Here is a 9,020-nt window from a genome sequence, read left to right on the forward strand (position 1 = left end):
ACACACACACACACACACACACACACACACACACACACACTACACAGCATGAATTGGAAGGCACAGTTGGTTTTAACTCATCATTGTTTTCCAATGTGAAAACTTCATCATCATTCTCACTATATTTCTATTGTTCTCCTGGAGAAATAAGAGCTCCCATTGACAGCTAGGATAACCTGGACATGTGTACTTGCCAACAAGCAAAGAGTGATTCCAGGACACTGTGCATCATTTTGAAATATATGCATGTAATTTTCACAAATGTTTGCCAGGCTCCAAAGAGGTTAGAAATGTTTTTGTTAGGGTAACACTATGTGGATTTTCTGGGAGTATTGAATCTGAAGATGGAACAAGGCTTTAACCTGTGGTCTAGCAAAAGTTGCTTACCACAAGGCAGAATGATATCTAAGCCAGCCATTTTCTTATGCTAAGTAATCATTATGACTGTATCAACCATTTTCAAGTGAGTCTGTCTGAGTTTGTGTGCTATGAATGAGGTAAAGCCTAAGGAATGTGGAAGATGGTACAACTTGGGATAGAAAAACAGCTTGAAATGTGAAAAACAACATGTAATTGGTAACAGAATCCAAAATGAACATATGCAAAAAGGTGAATGGTGATTGGTGAAGAAGCCTCCAAAAGCTTCCAGGGTTTGGTCAGAGTCTACCCATTGACCGAAGAAGATAATTCAAGCTCTTAGGCATGCGCTTATAGCAAAAAAGACATGTAAATGAGTAAAATGCATAGGCAATTCCATGCTAATGAAGCAAACAGTAAACAGAGGCAGAGCTTGAGATGGGAGGAGAAATGGGTGGAACAGGAGGAGGGACGAAGGTGGAGCAAATGTTTATGAGCCTAAACCAAAGTGTATAAATGTGGGGAAAAACTATTGTTCGGTGCAGGTTCCTGGTTTGCTGTTTTTTTGGGACCTTTGTCTAAAGTTGTCTCCATTCTGAATAAAGCTGTTGTGATCAGTGTGTGCTGGTGTTTGCTCCCTGCCTTCTCTGGCTAATGAGTACAAGGACCCATGAGCAATTGAATGGTCATCTCCCTAGTCGCTGGGCATCACATGGAGTTGGGGTCTAACTGTTTCATTTGTCTCTTGAGGAAATGCAAGAACACAGATACATGTTCTATCAGTTTTATGTGAAATACACCTTTAAATGTAAAAAAGATATCTTACCAATTAACAAAGGGTAAGAGTTATTCAGAAGTTCAGTACATAATACACACTTGTATTCCAGTTGCAGATATTGTAGCCATTCCAAAAACAGTATTAAATACCATGTTAAATGCAATGTGACAGTGGAATTCAAACATGCAAGATTTAGAGTGCTTAAGTAGTAGCAGACTTGATGCTAAGCACTAGGTTAAGAGTCTGGTTTCCATCTCCAGACCTGTAACAGACTTCCTGAGCACTTCTAAGAAAACATCTTAATTCTTCTATGTCAGGGCTCTCCATTTCCAAAATTTACCCTTTTTCCATTCCTTAGCCTGTGCTATTTAGGTTATTGTCTGGCTTGCTTCACTTTGGGTCCAGAACTTCTTTATACTTGCTACTGTTCATCATGTATTATGGAAGGTCTGGCCAGGAGCTTCCCAAATTCAGCCATGACAGATTATTGCACTGGAAGTTGTATGTGTGATTTACTTAACCAAGTTCATTGACTTTATCTGGGAAGATGGCCTTTCAAAAGATTCCTTTCTTCAATAGTATAGGTCCTAGGTTTATTCTTAGATATGTTCCTTATGTCTTACTCTTTGAGCTCTATATGACCAACTTAATTACTGTCTAACAGATGTTTGGTTGTCTTACCCATTTTGCTTTCTATTCATGGTAGACATACAATTTTGAAAGGAAGGTGCAGATGGTGAGGTGCATCATCACATGAAAGATATCACACATTTTTCTCCATTTAAAAATAAACTAGAATCTTTCCTAATATGATAGGGGCCTAGGGCTATATTATTCAGTTTAAGGTGGAAGTAGAAACAAATATAACTTTATTGGAATGATTTAAAAACAACCTGCAGGGCTGTGAAATAGGAGCTTCACTATCAACAGCAGCTAACAGACAACAGAATTGCAGAAGAAAGGATATCTTGATTGTTGGAACATCAGGTAGATTATAATGATGCATGAAGTCAATTGACTAAGCACTGCCTGACTAGAAATGCTGCTGCCATTGCCAGGCAATTATTTTTAAAGGAATTAAAAGGGGGTGAGTGCAAGTGTATACCCCTAGATCCACCTCCGATTCTATCCCCTCATGCCCTTTCCTCCCCTCCCCCCCACAGTTATCAGTTTCATGGGTGTTGTTGGTAATATCATCAGAGAAGACCCTCACACAATTATAATAAATAATTATAAAAGACAATGAAGCAAGTAACATATGTAGCAAACCCCCCAGTGTTTTTCTTTTTTTTTTTTTATTGCATTTGCTCCCCTTCCCCAACCATTTCTGACTTTTTTTCTCCCTCTCTATTCCCTATAGATAAGTATAAGTGAGCTCAAACTTAGGATAAGCTTTAAACATTTTTATTTTGGTAGCAAGTTTTTGGTTTTGCATATCCACTGTTTTATATTGTATTATTATTAGGTTTGTATTTATTTATTGTTTCATATGGATATCGTATGGTTTAGGCCTGTGTTTGTAAGTGAAACAAAGTTATGTCAAGTTTCCATTTTATATGTCAAACCTCTATCTTCTGTCCTCTGCCTGGGCATCCCATTTTACAACACTAAGATTCATTGTACCCCTCCCATGTAAATTGGTTCCTCAATGAATGAGAATAATTGGGCATTACTGAAATACAATGGTAGCAGGCCTCTACTGAATGGAATGTAATGACTGGGCCATCACCTCGCATTGATTCGACCAGGAACCACAGACCTCACCCAGGAACAGAGACAAGACCAGCATTTGAAAAACAAAAGACCCTGCAGAACCAGCAACTCTCACCATTAGAGATACCTGAAACTGCACATCCTTGCATGGAGCACACATGCTCAGTATGTCAGGGGCTGACCCTTGCCTGGGCATGCATCCGGTCACTAGGGTCACACAAGGTCTGCCCCTATAAAGAGGGGCAGTGAAGACAGACCCAGTGGGAACGCCATATCCATCTGGACCAGACCAGTTTCACGTCACCTATCCACCCCAGAGGCCTTGCTGGTGACCCCCTCTGGACAACATTTACTGGACAAGGACCCCTTCCAGCCTGGATAGGTAGATATTACCTGCATACCTCCTCCTACAATTTGGACTCCCTCTCTCTCTCTCTCTCTCTCCTGGACTTCAGTGGACTTTAGCCCCTGCACCAAGCCTCTCTAACCCCTGCTGCCGGTGTGGGGGTGTGTGTGTGGGTGCCAGGGAACCAATTTGGCATTGTGTCACCATCTCCCGTGTTCAATAAAACCACTGTCATTTGCAACCCTGAGTTGGGTCACGTTTTACTGAATCCCAGTCCCTTCCCTATCTTAAATTCCAGCCTCATTCTCACTCTCATCTCCAGTTCCCACCCTCTCTGCTAGTTTCCCCATCTCCTCCCAATTCCATCTCCAGTTTTCTGCCACTTCTCAGCCTCTCCTTGCTTTCTTTCTGTCCCTGCTGCTTTTCCTGTAATTTTCTGCTGCTTTCTCTCTGTTTTCAGGCTTCCCCCCACCTCCTGCAGCCTCCCAGCTCCTTTTAGCTGTTCTGCAGTTCTCTCCAGCTTCCAGCTCCTACTGCTGCTCTCTGCAACTTCTCTAGCTGCCTCAGAGCCATCCTCTGGCTCCCCACACCCAGAGCCCCTTTTTAACACCCACACTTTCTTTTAGTCTCATTTTCCCCTCCTCACCCCATCTACCTTTTCAGCTACCCCATAGCTCTGGCTCCAGTCCCAGACTCTGTGCTGACATGCTTCCCTGTTCTGCAGGCTTTGGGTGTTGTATTTTAATCAGTTAAGATCAATTAACCTAAAGTTAACCCCTGAGCCTCAGTTCTTCAGCCCAGGCCCCTGTAGTCTACTGGTTCTAATCCCGGTCCTTGTAACTTTAATTCCCGACACGTCTACTTTCTTACCTAATCTTTCTCCAGGTATCCCAAGTACACCAAGCACATACATACATACATATCACAACAGCCAACTTAGGAACTCACTTGTGTGTATGTGTAGGTGGTTGGTATGTGTGTAAATTAATGAATACACAGATATAGATATAGATATAGATATTATGGGTGGTATATGAATTAGTAATCCACATATGTTTGTTGAATGTGCAGGTGTTGGTAACTGATTCTGTCTAAATTTTGGTGTGTGTAGTGTGCGTGAACCTAGATTAATTATTTTGAACGTGTGTATCTGAGTTGCTGATGTGTGTGTGTGTGTGTGCGTGTGTGTGTTTGTGTATAGCATTGTGTGCATTTTATACAAATTAGTGATCTGTGTCTAACTTTTGGGGTGTATAGTGTATGTGCCTGAGCTGGTAGTGTAAGTGTGTATGCCTAATAGGGGTGTATGCACCTAGTGAGTGTGTGCTGAATTGATTTTTATGTGTGCATGTGCAGTTGTACACCACGCCCTCCTGTCTAACAGTGCAATATTGAGATCCTGAGCATTAGCCTGACCCCTCAGGGCAACACATACACTGAACTGTGGATTCCACAGGTATGTAACAAAAGTTAAAAGAACTTTAAATGCTAACCTATAAAATATTTGCTCTTCTTGTAATCTGCATTTTTTAACATATATTTTCAGATGCACATTGGACAAAATCCTAAATCCATTACTATGGTGAGAGCCTGAATAACTAGGAAACATCTAAGTGAAAGTAGAATCCAGCCTGTTTATTGCTGCTGTGTTTCTACTTAGTTAGAATTCTTTGGTGAGCAGAGTTCAGCTATAAAAAACTAGTATGTGACAGCCTCCCTCTAACAACAAACAGGCAAAGCTCATTAGAATTTTACAAAATCCTTCAAATTGAAATAAACTTACCTACTTGGACATTGGCTTAGATCCACTCCAGTCCTAATATAGCACCTTTCACATCCTTCAGGTGTTGCATCTCAGTGCTTTAAAATGAATGAAATGAGAAAATTGAGTGGATTTCCATTCTTTGTTTCTCTCAGCAGATATTTTATTGCATGGCTGCACCAATGACACTTAGACTTAGACAATGAGACTTAGCTTCTTCACAAATGTATGAATTCTAGCAGATGCCTGGAGAAACATGGACTTCTGATGAAAAAAAAATGCAGCACAAGTTCATAATCAGCGTAGAGACCAAGTAAGAAAAGAGCTTCATTCTGTCACATGATCTGGTTAAGCCAGTCTCTGACTTAAAAATCAGGATGATACATCAGGAGGGTGAAGGGGCAGAGCCTGCATATATGACCAAAGTGGGGTTCTTAATCTTTATTTGATGCACCTAGTGCCAGTTGTTTTCAAAGACAGGATTCTGGATAAAAGGATCTTGAATCAGATCCAGTAGAGTAGTGATGTCAAATACTCTGCTGCCAGGCTATATCTAAACTTGGGGAGCTCCTCCTAGGCTTGATGCTATATTTCTGATACTAGAAATATTCATTATGAACAAGATTATAAACCTGTCCTTGAATTTTATCAAAATAGGGGTGATATATCGGAAGGTGGATAAGCCAGAAAGCTGACAGTGATGTACACACTGGTACATATGAGAGTTAATACCAAGTTACATGTGTAGCAGCAGTAGCTTTTATTTTCTTAAAAATTAGTTGGATTGTTTTCATTTCATACCTAAGTGACTATATATAGCCCCTGAAATTTTTGAGTCAAGTTGTATAGGCAAAACATAAATAAATAACCTGTTGTTTTAGGAGATATCCACCAGTGACTCAGTCTCACTACTTCAGAATATTCCTCCATCCTTTTTTAAAAGGGAAGAGGCTTCCAGGATGACAAGTCTCTTAATTTTCAACATGACGATTTTTCAGCCTTTCAACAATCTATATATTATTGATAATCAACTATGTGGGATATGATCTCACTACGTCAGACCATGTAAGCACTATTAAATAATAAACTTTTGATTCCTAAAAGCATCTGTTTCAGTTGTTTTCACGACAAATAGTCACAAGGCTATGTTTTTAGTTCACTGTGTGCATTTATTTTTAGTTTCTCACTGTACTTTGTTCTAATGTTTTTCCCTCAATCATAGAAGGACTTCTTGGCCTATCACTAAAGACCAGATCTTCCCCTCTGTCTGTCTGAATTAAGGAAGACAGCACATGGGCCACCCTCCAAGTGTTAGGCTGTGGCTTGGATCTTTATGGGCCCATTCCTTGCTCAGGTTGATATAGGAATATAAAAGAATGGCAGCTAAACAAATAAGATAAACTCAAAACAACTTGGTTTCGCAGCTAGGCAGGGCATTAGTGCCCTGTTGACCCAAACTACTTCTCCATTTTTGGCATACAAGTTACTTTGGGCCTTACACTGCTCTCAGCTTCCTACTGGGCCCCTTGTACCCCTTAGGTAGATGCCCTCTCTGGGTGAACCCTTCTCCAGTTGGCACCAGGTCAGGTCTGGCTTCACCCTCAGGGTAGTCACTCCTGTGCCTCCATAAGGGCTGTGCTTCCTGCCAGCCACTTGCTGGTGAGTCCCTGGTCTGTGGACATCACTGGTGGGCCCATGCAGTTAGAGCACTGCGTTGATGAGGTTTTCCCCAGTTATCCCCTGTGGGTGATCCCAGGGTATCTGTTGCTGCTGCGCTAGAGTCCTCAGGTAGATTTTTCCAGGCATGTGGTTGGCCCCTGTTGTGCTGTGGGTAGGGCCTGGCTCAGTGCCATCTGCAAAGGGGTCTGCCAGTGGTTTCTCAGTGCTCCTGGTAGGCGCCATACTCACTGTGGCCCCATTAATCTCCTTCAGGTGAGATTCTGCTGTACCCTCCACCACCATGTGGGACATGGCTACCTGTCCAGCCCCTGTGAGACACCCAGCCCACACCTCCTTTGCTTCCCCATCAGTGTGGAAAGAGCTCTCAGCTGCCATTTACCCTTGTCCTCTATCTCTGACATGTTTTTGGGCCATTGCCATGGGGGTCTGGGACACACTTCAAGCTGGCATGGTGCCAGCTCAACCACCTGGGCTCCACACACCTGTGCCACCATGGAAAGGTGAGTCAGGTGAGGGGCTGTCACAGGAACAGTTAAGTCTTTTATGAATACTAACAGTGCAAACACATGTCTCTAGGACCTGGTATTTTAAGAAACACATCAGGCATATCTACATGTGGTGATTTAGGGTGCATTAGCCATTTTTGAGGTGCATTAAGGACACAGGTCTCATAGTTTCATAGTTTCATGGTTGGTAGGGTCAGAAGGGACCTGAGCAGATCATCAAGTCCGACCCCCTGCCATGGCAGGAAAGAATACTTGGGTCAAATGACCCTGGCGAGGTATTCATCCAGCCTCCTCTTAAAGACCCCCAGGGTAAAAGCCAGCACCACTTTGCTTGGAAGTTAGTTCCAGATCCTAGCCGCCCTGACAGTGAAGTAGCACTTCCTGGTATCTTGCCTAAATCTACCCTCTGCCAGCTTGTGACTGTTATTTCTTGTCACTCCTGGTAGTGCTCGGGGGAGCAGGGATTCCCCCAATGCCTGTTGGTCCCCACTGACTAGTTTGTAAATGCCTACTAGATCCCCCCTCAGCCTTCTCTTATGGAGGCTGAACAGGTTCAGGTCCTTTAACCTCTCCTCATAGGGCCTGCCCTGCTGACTCCTGATCATGCAGGTGGCCCTCCTCTGGACTCTCTCCATGTTGTCCACATCCCTTTTGAAGTGTGGTGCCCAGAACTCCAACTGTGGCCTGACCAGTGTCACATAGAGGGGAAGGATAACCTCCTTGAACCTGCTTGAGATGCATCTGTGGATTAATGACAAGGTACGGTTCGCCTTCCTGACTGCGTCCCCGCACTGTTGGACCATTTTCATTTTGGCATCAGTAATGACTCCAAGATTCTTTTCTGCCTCTGCACTGATGAGAAGGGATTTCCCCAGCCTGTAGGTATGGTGCTGGTTCTTCCTCCCCAGGTGAAGTACCTTGCACTTGTCAGTGTTGACACCCATCTTGTTCTCATCTGCCCACCCCTGTAACCTGTCTGTTGCGGAATACAGGGCTAGCAATTCTGGCACCGCTTGGGAAGCCATAGGCTTTACGGAGCGGGCAAGCGCGCGGCTTGTGGGGCGGGATTGGAGGTAGCTTTATGACCGCCTTCAAGGTTCGCTGAGTTGGCACAAGTAGACGACTTAGAGTAAGTTGTCAGGCTATATCTAAACTTGGGGAGTTTTCTATAATAAGTTTGTAGGATGTCTGTTGGTTCACGGGGTTCTGAAGTAAGCCCTTGTGTTCTAACCTGATGGGCTAGGTGCGGCTGCCAACTCCTTAAGTCCCAGAACTGGTCAACAGCTCATTGAGATAGGGTGTTAGTGGTAGAAGTTATTATGGAGTAAATATAAGATAAAGTAAAAATTTGTTTTATTCACTTACCTGGCCTCACCCTCTTACAAATAAGAGGGGAGACTGGCTGGAACGAAGTTGCAGTAAATGTAAGTATAGAAAACGTAGATATGCTGTCTAAACTACGAAGAGAGGCAGTTAAGAAGTGGAGTCTCCAACGTTTCTTCAGTTACAGTATACCGGATAGATGTTGGTTGGACTGCCTCTGTGACACTAACTATGATATAAGCTAAGCATACAGAGATAGGATAGTTTTCTTTTACATAATAGTTACTAGGTAGATTTTCTACGTAAGTTTCATTTCTGCAGGAATGACATTTATAGATAAGAAATGAAACTTACAAAATACGCATGTGCAGCTTAATAGCGTGGGAAAATATAAAGCTTTCATTTTGATTAGAAGCCAAAACTACAAGGATACATAAATGTGAGAGTGCCGCGTGGCAGTTATACAGAAATAAAATAAGACATTTACATTGTCAAGGTCCAATTGTAGCCTATTTCTCCCTTCTAGCACGCCCACTTCTCCCCACATCTTAGTGT

The sequence above is a fragment of the Crocodylus porosus genome, unplaced genomic scaffold (assembly GCF_001723895.1).
Source record: "Crocodylus porosus isolate Cpor-Errol unplaced genomic scaffold, CroPor_comp1, whole genome shotgun sequence".
Lineage (NCBI taxonomy): Eukaryota > Metazoa > Chordata > Crocodylia > Crocodylidae > Crocodylus > Crocodylus porosus.